At 45.3% G+C, this 18163-nt stretch overlaps 1 pseudogene; it reads right to left on the reverse strand.

The window, feature by feature from the left end:
• Window positions 1-4714: 4714 nt before the first annotated feature.
• The window catches only part of LOC142573825 (uncharacterized), a 67278-nt pseudogene continuing 53829 nt past the window's right edge, over window positions 4715-18163 (reverse strand).

The following is an 18163-nucleotide window of genomic DNA, read 5'->3' on the forward strand; positions in this document are numbered from 1 at the left end:
AACAGTCCCTTCGTCGGCGACTTGTAGAACTCGGTTCGGGGCAGGCGTCAGAACTGTCTTGAGCTGACGGTGAAGAGCAGTACTCATAATGGACACATGCACCCCGGTGTCAATCAACGCGCACACAGGAACATTGTCGATGAGAACATCCAAAAGATTCTTGTACGTGAGTAAGGTGAAGCGAAAATTTCACGCCGATGTCATCATTGCAGCTTTACCTCCAGAAGCTGCACTGTCTAGTTTTCCAGTTGGAGGTGCTGCAAGTCGGTCGGAGAAGGAGCACGCTGTGACGGGGGCGAATGAGATTGACGGCGAGAGGGAGAAGGCGAGCGGGGTAGCGGGGTCGTGTCAAAAGTGTTGCAGGGTCCAATGATGGGGCGGCCATAGAAGGAGCGAAGGAAAAGGACATAAAGGAGCGAAGGAAAAGGACGCGCTAGAGGGACGAGGGTGGTAATCAGGAGAATAGCACGTCGGAGAGGTCCAGCGGTTGCAGCAGTGGCGAGCGACATGTCCAATGCATTGGCAGTTAAAACAGATTGGCTTGTCGTCCATGGTTCGCCATTTGGAGGTGTTGCGCTGTCCATAAGAGGAGTAAGAAAAGCGGGGTGGGGACGTGCGTGGAGAAAGAGGTTCCGAGCATACGGAATGAATGGATTGCAGGCCGACGTTGGACAACTCTGGACAGACGACGGTCTGGATCAAGGAGATTGCCAGCGGAGAACAATCAGGTGACGGGAATGAAGGGGCCGCCGGTTGTGCTGCTTCGACCTCACGATGAATGATGCGGGTCAAGTTGTCACATCGCGACGGCTGGTAGAAGAGGTCCTCACAAGATGACGTAGCAGCTGTGTTGGGAAGTCACGGGATGTGCTGGGATACCCGGCAGCTTTTAGCATGCTCGAGATGGCGGCACCCCTTGACGATCGTATCGATGCTGGTGATGTTCGTAAACACCAGTAAATTGAAAAGGTCATCAGCAATGCCCTTGAGGATGTGATTAACCTTATCGTCCTCAGACATGTTCGGGTCAGCGTTGGTACAAAGGGCCAAGACGTCGAGTATGTATGACACGTAGGACTCGGTTGACGTCTGTACACGTGTGGCAAGGGTTTTCTTGGCATTGACTTGGCGACCGAACAGATTGCCAAAAAGGTCGCGGAGCTTCTCTCTGAAGAGATCCCAGCTCGAGATCTCCTCTTCGCGAGTCTGGAACCATGCCAGTGGAGCTCAGTCGAGGTAGAAAAGAACGTTGGCAAGCATATAGTCAGATCCCACCTGTGACTGGTACTAACAGGTTCGTATAAGTGGAGCCAGTCGTCAACATCAGGACTGCCGACTCCGGTGAAAACACCAGGATCCCTAGGGGAGGAAACGGCGATGTAGGTCGGGGCTGCAGGCGCAGACGCTTGCGTAGATGAAGTGCCGCCAGCAGGAGCCGAAGTTGCACTGTTGCCGTTGCAGCCGCTGCGGAGCTCCATGATGGGTACGGGGAATGTCTACCTCCACCAAATTAATGTTACATGTAGCTTATGGCCAATGCTATTTACAATTTATTTACAGGGGAGCTAACGGAGGCCAAAATGGCGACGCTATATCAAGTGGGCACGCGTCGTCCTCTTCCTCCTCAGTGCAGCCTCACTATGGCGGCTGTTTTGTATCAACATACATACATACATACATGCATGCATGCATGCATGCATCCATGCATACAGGGTGTTTCAAGGAAGACCTTAAGTAACTTTAAATAATAGGATTTCGGAGGTAAAATTGTTGCTCTTGCTCAAAGTGATAAGGGGCCGTGGCGGGCGCTATCAAACAGGTTGCAAGTGCTATTTAGGGGAATAATTAACTAGAATTTGTCCATTAACTTTTTAATTGTTCTAGTTAGGTGTTTGATTGTAAGGAGGAAATTTTAGTGGATCATGAGTCCATCCTGTATCGATTGTTAGATTTGTGAAATTGTAATTGCGCGCAAAGCTACAGCACTCAGAATCTCTGCTCTCCAGACGTGCACCAAGGGCTCCATGTGGCAGCTGAGCGCCGCAAAGCCACACCCACGCGCTGATATCACTCAGAGTGGTGCATGTCACATACATACCACTCTTTTTCTGCTGCCCGGACAGTGGAAAGCAGCGACGTGTTCATTATCTGCTGGAACCTCCTCATACGCCCAAATGCACCTTGTTATGAGCTCTGTGTGTGGCTTTCACCTGCGACCCCATGAATGCATTGCCCGATGCAAAGCAGTTCGCTTTGTGTTACCACTGCGGTTGCTTTTGAAAGAATTTTCTTGCTTTTGCACTCTGGAATTTTGCTACCATTTTAGCAAAATGCAGCCAAACATACAGTGTGGTCACAGGGATGAAACTTCTATTTCTGGAGGAACGCTGAGTAGCTCACAGCAAATGCTCAAAATGTTGGCCTTGCATACCAATACATAACTGCATACGATCTTTCACTGAACATACAGAACGCACAGTCATGTCCTCTTGGACATTGGCCAGCGCTGTGGCGATTCTGTCTTTGAGATCCTGGAGGCTTGTTGGAGCTGTTTGGTGCACTTCACTTTTTACATGTCCCCAAAGAAAAAAAGTCCAATGGTGTCAAATCTGGCGGCCTCGGTGGCCATGGAATGGGCCTGCCGCGCCCGATCTACTGCGAATGAAAGTTCACATGAAGGAAATGCACAGCACAAGAAGACGAATGTGGTGGCGCTCCATCAAGTTGGTACCACATCGAACACACAACGCTGAGTGGAAGTTCCGATGCTAAGTCTGCAACCACGTCCTTTAAATTTCTGTCTGTGTAGCGCTTGCCTGTCATGTTTACTTAAAAAATAGTGTGGTCCAACGATACAGCCACGAAAAATTCCACACCACAGCTTTACAGACCATTGCCATTGGTGCCTGTGCTCTGGCAGCCAGTGCGGGTTTCCTACTGACCAGTAATGCGCATTGTGTAAGTTGACTCCTGCATCTCTGTCGAACTGTGCCTGGTCAGTCCAAAGCACATTATTCAGAAAATTTTCATCTTGGTCACACTGGATGAGGCACCAGTTGCAGAAGTCTAGCCTCCACTGGAAGTCACTATCTGTGAGTCCCTGATATAGAAGTAGGTGATACGGGTAAAACTGATGTTTCGACAACACTCTCCAAACTGAAACAAAATTACCTTGACATGCATCAGTGATTTCTCTTACGCTCGCCTGTGGCTTTCTGTTGACGTAGGCTAAGATGCTGGTCTCAAGATCTTCGCTCAGGATATGGTAATGTGTTGTTTACTGAAAAAATTTTGCGCCAAAAAACCACACACACAAGAAAGACGATGACACCACGGGCGCTTCTAATGTCTTGTTCTTTGACGATGTACCGCTCCGGTGGTGTGAAAGCGGTTGAACACCATTTTGAGCGTAGGAAGTGATGCTACGCGACGACTGGGGTATCAAAGAACATACAGACGTGCGGCTAAAGTTGGGTTTCCATTCGCGTTCACGTGTGAGGCTCATTAATTTAGCTGACTTCAGATACCTTTATGCATCATTCTTCAGTTGTTTGATGGCGCCTGCAGTCTCCGATGTGTACATTTTACTCTGTTGGCCTTGCTGCAATGGTGTAGAAGCTGTAAAGACAGACGCATCACTAAAACATCTCATTCGGTGAGTGAGTAAAAATTAATTGTCAATACCTTGGTACTTGACTCTCTATGTCTTAGTCCTCAATACTCCTGTCCTGGCTTCAAACAACAATAAACTTCCCCTGGAATTATCGTAGATATTTTCCTTGGCAATTTCCTGCTTGAAATTTTTGTATGACCCCAGTGCTGATTTCGTCTGCATCCCTATTTTCCACGGACCCCTCTGTTTCATTAACCTTTTTCTTAACCGATGATTGTTGGTTTGCCCCCTGCTGCCGTCCAAATGTTTGCCTGACAATTTTCTGGTTTGATTCCTCCATCCTCCATCTTTTGTCTACATTTCTCATGTACAAGTAATTGAAAACTTTCCTAGCCCACCGCTTTCCCCCCCTTTTCTCTCAATTGCTCCACAAATTCTATTTCACTGCCAGCTTCCCTGCTTTGGAATGATGTCCATCCCATGTCACCTTGTAGCCCCTGATGTGGTGTATCTTCCCTGTATAAACCCTCACGCAGCTTGCACGTGAAACTAGCCTTCTGAGCTAAACACGCGAAGTTCGTCTCGTCCAAACAGCACCAACATTTGCATTCCTTGCACTACACTAGCTCACTATCACCCGTGACTTTTCTAGCCTGCGATGGATCCATCACCCAACAAAAAAACCTGCCAAAATACCCAAACAAAGTCCCACGGCAATCTCGCTATCCGGCCACCTCCGCTAGCCTCCCTAAACCTACCACTGCTTAAAACTGCCACCCTACACTGCTTTCACCATGCACAAAAACTTGCTTCTAAAAAATAAGCCAATAAAATATGAAAGCGCTTAACTTCAGTCAAGGTCTGCTGCTACCGCTGCCTGCTCTGTCACCAAAAGCACCGTCTCGGAAGGCTCAGGGTCGCAGCACCTCTACCACTGATGGATCACGAAACATGCTCAGACATTCTCCCACTGCTTTCTAGATGGGTGAGAAGACCGTAAGCAAGCATGCGCGCCAGTCAAGCCCGGCTGTGACTGAACAAACAGTGCAAACATTACCATGAGAAGCACAGCACTCACTTTCCCAGGTTGACCATGTCTTGCTATCTAAAGTTGCCGATGAGTAGGTTGACACGCTCTTTGATAGCACGATTGGTGAGCTCACACTGCACAATGCACAACGCACAACGCACACCACATTTGGCAGCACTTCCTTCCCTGCTGTGGGGTTTTCAAGTGAGTTAGCAAGCATAAATCTTGTCTATGCGAAATCGCTTTCGTGGCTTGTGCTGCACAGATGAACATAAAGCCATGGTTCAAGTGGAGGTCATGGTCGAGAACATCTCATTGGAGGCAGCCATCTTAGAAAGAGTGAGGTGCCTCGATGCAACACGAGAGAGAGCGCTCCCATCAACCACCTTCGCTCATTGAAGTGGATTGGCCGTATCATCCTTCTGTAATGGTCTCATGTGCGACATGCCTGGTCTGAAGTGATCGTTAATGTGAGCTTCACCTTTGTACAGAACCTCCTGATAGTACAGGGCATCAGGTCCTGTCGAAGGAAAGGGGTCTGTCATCTTGATTGTCTCTCCAGCATACAGTCCAGAGGTTGGGATTTAATGCCCGTTCTTCTTCCTTGGTGTCAACATGTCACAATCACAAAATATCACAGTATAAAAATCTCTAAAAAGTTAGGAAAAACATACGAAATGACTAGGAAAAACAGGTTAGTGTACACTGCTAAAAATATCACTTTTGCCAAGGCTACCTGAAGGGAGCTGGGCGTGAGCTGGTTTTTAGAACTCGCCAAACCCGGTACGCAAGTCACAAACTATCTCAACAAAGTGATAGCAGAAGTGCTTAAGGATGCATCCCGGATGAGATCAAAGGTTCCTTGCAGGTCACTGGAAAGAGCGTCAATGCAGAACCCAATAAGAGCTATCAGACAGTAGTTGTGCGAGCGAAAGACTGCAGCGACGCTCCGCTTATGCAGCTTGTAGGCAGACAGTGTTTCTCGTTCCACTTGTGGCTAAGCATGCAGTGCGTTTGTACTCCCACTCAGCTGCAGCTTCAATAAAGCACTATCGATTTGCCTCCCTTTTTTGAATCAGTGCAGCTTGACTCACTGTTTGGTCTGTCGCACTTGTGGCTGTCGTCATCTAGGGATGCTTGCCAGCCCCATGCTGTGCTCGCATCGTCACTGTATGGTGGCACAACAACAGCCCCGCAACTAGTGCACAGGTTGTGCGAAACAAGCAACAATGACCTTGTTCATTTTGTCAACTAAAAAAAAAGTCCAGGTGCAGCAGCTGGCAGAACCTTCCTTTGAGTTCCCCGAAGGTGTTCTCAATTTTCACTCTTGTTGCTGAAAGTTTTATGTGAAAGGCACATTGTCTTGCATTTATATGGCCATAGTCCTGAAATGGTGTGATGAAGTAATCACGAAGTGGGTAAGCCGCATCCTCAAGAATGTGAAACTTCCCAAAGCAACAAAGTCCAGGCAACCTCTCGGCAAGCCTCAACTTTCTGAGAATCCTGGAGTCTTGAACTTTGCTTGGATTGTCAATTGTGATGTCCAGAAACTTCTTTAGAAACTTCTTGTAGCCACACACAGCTTGCATAACACGAAATGGGTAGCTGTGCCTGTTTACATACGTAGACCGCATCTTTTTAGCAGGGCACCGGACACTTATGTAGGAACCATCAAAGCATCCAGTCGTAGTGGGTACTCCTGGCACTTGCAATATTAAGACAAGTGAAGGAACACCTGTGAAAGAAATTTAAAATTTAATCAGCTTAACTGAATGAATGAGTAGCCATATGGCCTAATAGGGAGAGAGTTTAACAGGGCTGGGGTTACATGTGATGATAAATTGCCAAATCACGTCAAAATTCCTAAATGGAAAGCAGCATGTCGCATACTATTGTTGCTGGATAGAGAGCATGGCACGAAACAGTGAAGCATCAATACAATCCTTACTTGGTCAGAGTCTGCTGGGAATGTTATAAGTTCCTTGGTGATGCCCACCAAATATTCAAGACTGCGTTCAACAATCCTGAATGCTGTTGCATGCCCAATGCCGAATTGACTGGTTACATCCCTCAGGCATGCCTTGTTTTCAACGAACCTGAAAACGTATACATATCTGATGAACAATCAGTGTAAGCAGCCAGTTAGAAGGAACCTGCAATAAAATGGTAACTGTTAAAAATAATGGTGTGCCCTTTAATGTATTTGGGTGCTGTGCGCAGCAAGGGAGCTTGCAAGTTTTGTGCCTCAAAAATAGGAAGAGTTGGAATATTAGCCATGTGTGCGATATATTGCTGACTCCTTGCAGCTTTTCTGATGGTAATGGGGGTGGAAACCTGGTTATTACATACTGCTTTTGTCCCTATCTATGTACAGGTGTGTGCATAAATGTTGTTTACATTTGCAAATAAAATATGCAAGACAGACTGCTCACTAGCTTGTAATAGCTACAGTGGGTATAAAAGTGGCCCTTGCGTTCCTTAATTTTCTTTGGCATTGATAACTGCAGTCTAGGTGTGTCGCATGTAAACCAATGGACTCATGCTGGCATTTAAGCAGTGCGAGCACAATCTGCAAATGCAGTAGAAACAAAACTTCTGCATGACAAGAGTCAATGGACATTTGAAGAAAATAAACATTTAAAGTTTTGACTTTGAAATGCAAAACCATGGCCGCCTGATAAAAACGCAGACCTTGTGTGTTTTAATCAAGTGGCTGTGACAAACGAACACCAAATAATTGCATATTTTGCTTCTTCAAGAAAGCATGACATAAGGTTAAGTAAACAGGTGCACATGGCTTAAAACAACTCGCTGACTCACCAGAGGAAGATCAGAATGTGCTCTTCAGCTGTTATTGCAGGGGACCTGCCACGATCACTGCAAGGATAGAACTCCAAGCCCTCAAATCTCCTTATCAGTTGTTTGTCTGCTACAGTTCTAGAAACTTTGAAGTTCCTGCAAACAAGCAAATGATTAACAGATACAATAACAAGATATTTGAACTATTATTAAAGTGGTGTTATGCCTACCCACTGTCTTGCTATAGCTGCACAAGCCGACAGTTGATGGACAGTTGCGCAGCAGTTCAGAGAAGGCATCCCGAAAGAAGGCTTCGTACAGCACCTCATGATAGCTGAAGTCATAGCTGGAAGAGCTACTGCTCGAACTGCTCTCATCGCTAAACGCAAGCTCTGCAGCAGCAGCGAACGCAGCCATTTTGCGAAGCAACCCAATGTTGTGTGTAACAAAGTTATTTGAAGATGGAAGTGACGCGGATTATTTCCACCCGAGTCTGCGCCTCGGCAACAGAGCAAGTTGATCCGAAACGACCATTGGAGAGTGCGAAACCCACTGAACCAAAGAAATTCGCATTCGTTGCTGTGGAGCGAGAAAACCTGCTCCAAGTCGACCAGTGAAAAACGCCACAATAGATCACATGAAGCTGTAGCGTAATGCCCATGGTGCTTTCTTGCATTGTACTGAGTTGAGAGAGTGGATTGAAAATGCATGAATTAAATGCAGGTGCCCATACTGATAGTTCCAACATATTTTAAGAAACTTTACTTTGCAGAACAAACAAAGCAGTGTGATTATGTGTAGTAACACTGCTAAGAGTACCATATCTCTGCAAGCCATTAATGAGTTAATCTTTATTTTCAATTTCACAGCTACAGGTTGTAAACTGACTGAAGGAGAGGCAAGGCTACTGCTTAACCTCTATGTGCATTACTTCCCACAAGGGGGTCCTGTGGAAAAGTTCAAGAACAAAAAACGTATGCTTGAAAGAATTGCACTGGACATAAAAAATGCACAGCTGCCATTTGGACAACAGGCCAGTGCTGCAGATGCTATAAAACCTCGTGCAAAAGAAAAAGAACTGCTTGTGTGCACATGTCTCGTAACTCGCCCCATTGGCTAGAATTCCCGATTGCATAGAATCTGAAGAGGAACTCACAAAAGTCGGGTATCTTGACGACAGTTTAAAACCTGAAATTGTGAGGGATTCTGCCAGAGTGGTGTGCTGCGAGACCTTGTCAGCAGCGTCCACATCAAGTACATGCCGGGCAAGCATGTGTGATCTTCTTAGCCCTTCTCCACCGGCTGTATACAAGGATGAAGAGCAACCAGAGTCACTTTTCTTTCAAACGCTCTCTTTTCAACAGAAGGCCCTGTCCTCACTCTTTTAGATGCACTATTTCGTCATCAGACTATTTCATCATTCCCTTAAACCGCTGGTACTGACTGATAGCTGACATCAAGTTGCGGTCAGCTATATACAGTCGAACCTCGATATATCGAACAGCACGGTGATCGCAAAATAGTTCAATATAGCCAGAATTTGATATATAGAATCACGTAGAAAATGCGTAAACAACTAGCACGAATCAATCAATGAACCAATCGTGGCGCAATAGATACTCACATGAAGCTTCAAACAAAGTATTTATTTCATTAGCTGAAAGTACTGAAGCAGCGTAGCCTGCTTCATATTGGCAACCGCGTGCTTGACCACGGCGTCCTCAACATAGTCCAAACGATCCACAAGAGACAGTCCAGTGCCTTCTATTGCGCCGCAGTAGCGGCGTACAATGGCCAAAGCAGCTACAGCCTCAGTTGCAGTCGGGAGCGGGGCAACATCAGCGCTTGCTGGATCAGCCTCGGCAGCGTCTTCGTTTGGCCGCTCGACAGTCACTTCTGCCGCGATCTCCACGTCTGTTAACTCTGAAAGCAGTGAACTATTGTAGACTGCTTGACGTTGTCCCACGAGGCTTTCAGCATTTGAATGGCACCCAAAAGGTCTATCCAAAAGGTCTAGCCAAAACAAAACTTGAAATACTACTAAATTCAACTGTTAAGATTGATGTCTCGTTCATGTAACCACATTTTCATTACAAATAAGTATGCTGGTGCAACATGTCTTTATTCCGAGGAGGTCAAGACACTAGAGTCTTTGGGACGTGCAATTTATGGCTTTTGGGCAACCCCTAAATCGAAGCAAGCAAGATGAGAAAAAAAGGAAGTATGTGTGCGGTGGATGCGTGCTCGCCTCTTCCTTGTGCAGGAAGTTTGACTTTGCGGCCCTGGTGTCGGGAAAGTGGTTAGCAATGAAGGTTACTGGGACCATACTCAACCACCATAAAATGCGAGTCGTACAATCGGTCCCCATGAAAACCCCAAGAATTCAAGGGTTTTCAAGGATGGAAAAGAAATTCCAGAACTTTGAAGGCCTTACTAACGCAACTTTCAATTTCAAAAGGTTTTCAAGGACCTGTGCACACTGAAGCAGGCATGCGCACTACTGCTGCTCATGTCTTTTTGGCACTGCAACCTGTGGGAGCTATATTGGTTTACGAGTGTGAACAAAGAACAGGAAAGCTGTATATGCTCGAGTGGTGTGGCAAGACACTAGAGACTGGTCACCATGCTAACGGCGCAGCTCTTCATGCTCCTCCTGCACCTGGTGCTGCTGTCACGCTACCTTGCCATGGTTCTTACAATGTCCTGAATGACACTCCTGATGGCTTCACGCAGCAGGTGCCAGATTAACTGAAACATGCAGAAACACATTTAGTGTTGCATTTAAAAAATGCTTTTGACATTCATGCAGTGTACGTAGAGAAAATTAAGGACTTTGATGATAAACTACTCAGTGTAGGGTATATTTCTCAACTGCACACCCATTTCACGTCTTTGTGTCCATGCACTGCTTTGGAGACAAGATGTCCACCAGACAGCGAATTCAAAGACACCTTACGACAGTCAGCATTCGAAATTTCTATACCCCACATGTAAATAGCTGTGCTCTCAGAGGCTCTGTCTTTGTTTCCTCATGACAGAAATACGTTTTCTGATGTGTTCAAATTATAATCCAAGGCTGTCACCTGTCAGCAGCTCAACGAAGTGTGCATTTGTATGTTGCATAATTTTTAACACAATCTGTTTTGAAAACTTCAGTTCAATTTGACACCTAATTTTTGTTTTAGGCGAAGGGCCTAGAAGAAATCAAATACTCTATTTGCGCAGATATATTCCCCATAGCAAATGTGCCGTGTAAATAGCCTTAATGGACATGTTCGTGCAATGTATCCAGCAAGTCCCTATAATGATTCCGGAATGCACATGCAAGATATTTCATGGCATGGCCGGACAGTACAACCTAGCGAGCGATGTCTGCCGGATGTAATTCGCTTGTCCCAGGGATGATATCATTACACAGTATATGATCATGTCACTCACTAAGCTACCATGTTATGTCAGGTGCACGCTCTTGGTCTTCAGCATCCCCAGCAAGACGCGAGTGCTGTCTAGGTACCTGTAGGCATTCTTGTGGCACAGCGCCTGCAAAATAGCATTTGTCTTTGTAGAATCCCTGTTGGATATCTCCAATTCCCGAGCAGTCAGCGCCCACCAGCACTTGAGAAAACTCATCTGTATTGGCAGAAATGCTGACACCACCACACGGATGCATGGGTTGACATCAAGAATGTGAGCAATTAGTGCCCATAACCTGGCAGTCTGCGTGAGTGGTTCTTTGCCGACATTGTTACGATATAGAAGAACCACTACATGCGTGTTTGCCATGCGATCAGTGATCAAAGAAAACTTCTCGATGCACACCTCGACATCTACCAAGGGACCCAATGTGACAGATCCTGCAAGGTTTTTCAACATTGAGTCTCCAGCAACAAGGACATGGGTCATGCTGAGAGGAATTTCGGCAGCCGTGTATGAACGCTCCAATAAAAGTGAGGATTAAAGCAACAAACAAATGCTGAGAGTTAACGCTAATGTACAAAATAAAGTAAAGATGACATGCACAAATGAAACAACACAATTTGAACCCTAAGACAATTCAGAATCCACCTTTCGTCCGCAAAACTTAGCACAGTCGACAGCACGCAAAGGGATCTGCTATGCTTCTAAAACAAGCAAATTGGTGGTTTTGGAATTAATCATGCCTTATTATTCATTGCCATGTGATTTTACAGAGACAATAAACTGAGGCAGCTTGAACGCAGCATCTGTGAGCAGCGAAAAAGACGCAACACTTTTTAAATTGGGCAAGAAAACATTCATAATAAAAAGCGGTACCATGAAGACGCAAATATCGACACAGTCTATGTATGATGGGAAATACTGCAGAATGGGGCATCGGGCGATTGTTCATACGATTGCGTTCTATTCTTGAGCATGACTAGAGTATGAAAGGTAGCGCACTTGTGCACTCAGCTTCTAGGAAAGGGGAGCGCAGCCCGCACGCATCCTGTGACCGGTCCTGTGTAAGACGCTAACCCAGATAGTATAGTTGGTGCACCGCACAGAAATACGAAGAAATAAACTGACATATTGTGCGCTAGCAGTGGAAGCATTGTGTTGATTGATGCCGCTCTTTAGTTATATAGGTCCTTTTCAAATATTTATTCAGGAAATTTGACTTGATTCATTGAAAGGCACAGGTTTAAAGCGAGATCCGCTTTAAGTTGTTGAGCATGTGTGGCACAGACGTATGTTCAACACTTCATGAATTCTAGAAAGGATAACTAAATGAGGAAAGCACAAGGCGACAGTGCATCGGGGATGCAGAGAGTATGCTTACGCAACTTTGTGGAGGGAGGGGGAGTGCTGACGCCACATGTTTCCCAGATAGCGAGATACATCCTTTAGATATGTATGATATGTTAGGCCTTGGACATACAGTACGTGCACTAGATATCTAAATTTATCCAAACAACGTGTGGAGGTATTATGGATCGTCTCAAAGGCATCCAGAACATGACTGGGCACGTCAGTCAGCATAATCGTGCCTGATTCTCTTGCCTTATGGCTGAACATAGAACATTTATTCTAGCTACTTTACGAATTGTGTAAGAATGCACTCTCAAATTAGGAGAACTGTATTGAAATATGGAATTCACTGAAGGCATATCTGAAGTAACTGCTGCATCTGAGTGTTTTAGAAAAGAATTTGCAAAAGGGGAATATACCTTAGCAAGCGTGCGACTGTAGAAAAACCTGGTAAAAATGCGCTCAACACGCAAACTAACTGGTGATGTACTGTCTTCTGTGAAGCTTGCCGTCGCAATGCTTTAACTACGATAGACTGTTCCAACACTCTACAGTCCGGCGGAGCTGACTCTGTCGTCAGCTCCGCCGGACTTCGTAATCTGCGCTTCAACTGGACGTGGCTGCAGAATTCATCTTCTGTAGAAAAGTGCTTGTCAAGCATTTGAAGTTCCACTTCATAAACATCAACTGACCCCGCATCCCCTATCCCTTCATCAGCCTCTGTCTTCGTCTCGGTGATGTGGCAGACGCTGACGCCTTCTACCCCCAGTGCATTTAGGAAGAATGCTTTTTTGTGTTGTGGCATAGCGGTGGTGGCAACGTATGCCCGTAACACATGTCGCCATATTAGCCAAGGGATGACAAGAGGGGGGGATTGTCGCATTCATGCCGAGCAGTTACAGGCAGGGCCGAAGGGTGAGGACAGATCCAAAGACAATGTCGCAGTAGCATTGGGGGTGAGACAGATGACGTTGAAGACGTGTTAAAATGCAGGCAGTGCAAAAATGCTGCTTGCAAGGAGTGAAGAAGAAGTGGACTTAAACTTTGCAGAAGCAGCAAGCAAGAATCAGGCAGTCATAGAAAGTGCAGAAATACTGCTTGAAGTAAGAGCAGGCAAAGTGAAAGATGCCGTAAAGAATGCATTTGCCAAGCACAACTTGCAGATAGGCGTGATGTACTTGGATCATTCTCGTCGCCAAAATGTTTTCAGAATGGCAACGGAACGCATTGCTCAGCAAGACACGGAGCAAGTGCCAACGCTAGTAGCGTATGGGCAGAATGCGGTGTCCACGACAGCAAAACGGTTTCTAAGGAATCTTGAAGGCATCATAGTACATAGGGAAGGGTTTATCCTCGTCGCCAAAATGTTACGTCGGCGGGGCCGCCATGCACGCCGGGGCAGCGGCCTGAAGAGGCACTGTGACGCAGACAGAGACCGAGGCAGAAAGTGCATTTATTGACCTTAATTTGGCTCCACATCACTTTGTCAGCGCCCGATGAGGGCGAGTCAATTATCGTATCGAAACCGAAACCGCCGATATAACATCAGCAAATCCACCCATTGCCCTTAGTTGATGACCAAGGCATTACCTTGGAAGACCAGGCCAATGCTCGGGGTGAACACTTCGTTCATGTATCAAGCTCCACACATTACACAAAATCATTCCCTAAATATAAACAAGTAGCTGAACTTAAGTCACTGGACCGTAAATGTCGTCAGAGTGAACCATACAACTGTTCTTTTAATATTGCCAAGCTTAAAGCTGCCTTGAGCACATGTAGAAGCTCTTCACCGAAAGCTGATAGAATCATGTATGACATGATTAAATGACGCACAGATGACACTTCTGGCACTTTTCAACTCTATCTGGGCGGCCGGATACCTCCCATCTATTGTTATTCCCATCTTGAAGCTGTGTAAAGACCAGTCCTTGGCGGCAAGTTATTGCCCAATGGCTCTTACAACTTGTCTTTGTAAGCTATTTGAAAAAATGATTAATCGTAGACTATGTTTCCTTGAACTGAGTACACTTGATCCCTATCAGTCTAGCTTCAGAGAAGGGCGGTCCACGACTGATCATCTTCTGCGCATTGAAGGAAATATCCGTGATGCATTTGTACATAAACAGTTATCTATTCCTCGATATGGAGAAGGCTTATGACACAATGTGGCGATACGGGATCTTGTGAGACTTGTCGGGAATGGGCATTCGTGGAAATATGGTAAACGTACTGGAAAGCTATTTGTCCCATAGTACCTTCCGCGTGAAAATCGGTAACATATTGTCACAACCTTTATACAAGAAACTGGTGTACCCCAAGGAGTTGTGCTTAGCTGCACGCTCTTTATCGTGAAGATAAACACGCTTCGTGCTTCATTACTGCCAGCCATTTTTTATTCCGTCTACATAGACATACAAATAGGTGTCCAATCCTGCAACCTTGCAGTATGTGAGAGGCAAGTACAACAGGGCTTGAACAACATGTCCGAATGGGCAAACGAAAACGTATTTAAAGTGAACACCAACAGAAGTTCTTGTGTGCCTTTCACAAGAAAGAGAGGCCTCGTTGCAGATCCCAATATCGAAATGTATGGCCAGCAAATCCCTGTGAACAAAGAGCACAAGTTCGTAGGTATCATACTTGACTCTAAACTAACATTTATTCCACACATAAAGTATCTCAAGGTGAAATGGTTAAAAACAATGAACTTACTGAAAATTTTATCCCACACGACATGGGATCGCGATAGGAAGTGTTTAATGATCTTTTACAAGTGCCTGATTTGACCATGATTGGACTATAGTGCTGCGATCTACCATTCTGCCGCCCCGAGTGCGCTAGAAATGCTAGATCCTGTGCACCATTTAGGGATCTGACTTGCCACTGGCGCTTTCAGAACACATCTCATTGAAAGTTTATATGTAAGATTAAATGAGTGGTCACTCCATCTGCAGGGAGCATAGATCAGCCTAACACATTTTCTGAAAGTTCACTCTAATCATAAACATCCGTGTTTTAATACCATCAACAATATGACATATGCTGCACTTTTTCATAATCGTCCCTCTGTAAGACAGCCCTTTTCACTGTGTGAGGGACCTTAGCGTTGAAATGGATGTCCCACTTCTCAAACATTGCTTAATGCCTCCGGCTAAGCTGCTACCTCCTTGGGAGTGGCAGCTGATACAATGTGATATATATCTTTCCTGCAAGTTACAAAGCACGCTCCAGAGATTGAAATCCAAGTGCACTTCCTGGAACTCCAGTATAAGCACTCCTGCACAGAGTTCTGCAGACGCATCGAAGTCACAAGACGGGGTGTCCTATGCAGCCGTTGGTCCATCCTTCTCGGAATCCGATGTACTGCATCTGGGAACAAGTATCATTACAGCTGAGGCCTACGTATTACTGTCGGCTGTCAAGCACATAAGGAAATCAGAAGTCCAAAAATCAGTTATATATATGGACTCCCTAAGTGTTGTGAAGGCCTTGATATCATTCTGTAAGCACAAAAATTCAGTAAATAATGAACTCTATTACGTCCTGTGTAAAGCGTATATATCCAACCAGCATGTGATTATATGCTGGGTGCCTGGCCATAGGGGCATCGAGGGTAACATTCTAGCGTACCAGATGGCCACATCAATTGCATCGCGTGCTGTTAATCCTACCACTGCAGTCCCTGTCACAAATCTGAAGCCCTTCTTACAAAGGAAACTGCGATACTACTGGCAAGGCTTGTGGGATGTGGAAACAAATAAGCTGCAAGTAATAAAGCCACTATTACGTTTCTGTCCTTCAGCAACAAAGTCATGATGAACAGATGTCCTATTCTGTTGGCTAAGAATAGGACACACATTTGGGACCCATAACTTCTTACTCATTGGAAATGAGCCTCCAACCTGTGGTAGATGCGGGGAGAGGCTGAGCGTCCTCCATGTCCTCCTGGAGTGTCAGGAAGCCGAATCTGAGAGAAAGAAACATTTTCCCTTAGCATACCGGCAGCACATCCCCCTTCATCCTATAATGCTACTCGGCCCAGAACCACTTTTTGACACCAACACAGTCCTAGGTTTCCTGAAAGATGTTGTGTTACATGTTAATAGTCCCATACATTCATAGAGCCTACTCTCTTCAGAGGATGCCGCTGTGATAGTTTTCATATAGTACATGCCTCTATGCCCTTGTGTTTCAAGGGCTCTGGCGAAGCAGTAGTCCTCTGGGCAATTTCAGCATATCACATATTTTCTATATTGCATCACTCTTTTGCAATGCATTTTAGTGTTCATAGTACACGCTATTAGTCATTGCCATAATTTTATCACGCATAGATTTTATGCAATTTACAACTCTTCTAGGCCCCTTTACAGCCACGTCACATTAACTTCGCCGAACCCATCAGTCCGCTACAAAAACATTAACACTAGCATGGCGCTCTTTGGCCAAACCTTGCCCTTGGGCCATTAAACATCATACATTCATTCATTCAATCAGAATACACTCCAATCATCTGCTGAAAGAAGCCCACAAATTTTACTTTATATACTATGGTGCCCTAGCAGTTATTTGAAGACTGAAAAAATTACGAACTAATGGCATGAGGAACAGGTAAATGTGAATGTTGCCAAGGTCTTTTAAAGGTATGACTAATTCCCTTCAGCAGATGAGTGAAAATTACAGGCCTAGATTAACAACCAGACATAGTGATGCGAGCAGTACGAGCCAACTTATGGGCTCACTTGGGACGGACTTACACTTGGTGGAAACAAAACCAGCACAACCATCCAAATATCCATTACTGCAATGGCACCACATTATGCACTTAATGAATGTTCCTGCACCCACAAGATGGGTTACAGCAAACACGTCCATGTGAGGGCCATTCCACACATTGCCATTCTGCAACGTGGCAACCCAAGTTGAGATAACGCTGGCCTTGCCAAGCATATAGATGCATGGGCTGTCTTCCAGAGCATTGTTTGAGTTCAGTTACAGCTTTCCATGTACATTTTAGACGAGCTACCTTATCCCAGCTAATGGCAGCTGCTGCCAGGGAGTATCCGTGGCGCAGACTGGTTGAGGACTATTACTTCGCAACAAATTCTGTGAGATACTTTAGTTGCAGTGCTTTAGCGAGAGTGCTTTGTTATGTTGCGATAAGGTATACCTGCAGAGCTCAATTTTCATGGAAAAGTGTTTGATTGAGTATTGCTTGAGTATTGCTGCTGAATGCATCAATTTTCTGCCATGTTCTACTTGCACTCAAGTATATTTAATTCCACCTTCAGCAAACATGAGCGCTTACTCACCACTTGCGAAGACTTTCAAAGTCAAAGCGGCTTGCAGATGCCCATTCAGTCTCCAAGCTGAGCACCTTTTCCTTCAAACTTCTCAGCTCCTCAGCAGCGTCTTTTTTTGCATCCTCGAGCTGCTTGCTCAGTTCTGCACTTTCTTTTTTGCACTTGGCAAGTTCTTCAAGCACAACACATCCTTGGTCACAGCATGTGCACTGCACATGCTGTTGCAGGCATGCACCTTCGATTTCTGAGAGCAGTTCCTTTTCAACACTTCGTTGAACTTCAACTCTCAAATTTTTGGTTGCCTGTTTGGCCTGCTGTTGTAAACAAAATCAGTTTTAGGAACATGGCAAGAACACAACAGAACTCATCTTAAAGGGACACTAAAGGTTACCAGAAACTCAAGTTAAAGTGGTAGAGCAATGTTCTAGAACGTCTAAGGCGTCAATATAATCGCGAACAGAGCTTTAGTAACCGAGAAATTTAGGTAAATGCATGACACGATTTGAGACCCCCCAGCGACATTCCGGTACTAACCCGATGACGAAAGGACTCCTCATAATTTGTGTTACTAATACTCAACTACTCGTATTAAAAATATCATTTCATTCGATTATAAGACGGAAAAAAATGCTACTTGTCTACGTCTATTCG

Source organism: Dermacentor variabilis, chromosome 3, assembly GCF_050947875.1.
Source record: "Dermacentor variabilis isolate Ectoservices chromosome 3, ASM5094787v1, whole genome shotgun sequence".
Taxonomy (NCBI): domain Eukaryota; kingdom Metazoa; phylum Arthropoda; class Arachnida; order Ixodida; family Ixodidae; genus Dermacentor; species Dermacentor variabilis.